Source organism: Penaeus monodon, chromosome 28, assembly GCF_015228065.2.
Source record: "Penaeus monodon isolate SGIC_2016 chromosome 28, NSTDA_Pmon_1, whole genome shotgun sequence".
In the NCBI taxonomy this organism is placed as follows: Eukaryota; Metazoa; Arthropoda; class Malacostraca; order Decapoda; family Penaeidae; genus Penaeus; species Penaeus monodon.
The window spans coordinates 34,042,353-34,042,567 of record NC_051413.1 but is presented as its reverse complement, the minus strand read 5'-3'; positions in this window follow the sequence as shown (position 1 = coordinate 34,042,567).

Below are 215 nucleotides of genomic sequence, written 5' to 3'. Positions count from 1 at the left end.
CGAACACAATTTTGAACTAAGAATAAGTAACTGAAACCCGGGGCAGCGAACGTCGCCAGACAGCGTGACGCCAAGAGAGCACCGATGTTAGATTCCAGAATTTTCTTCACAAAATATTATCAATTCACTGTCAACGTAGCATTTGTAATTGGCAATAACCAGCTGTTTGATGGGCGTGCGGGAGGCGGGGAGGTGGGGGGGGGGCCGGCAGTGCA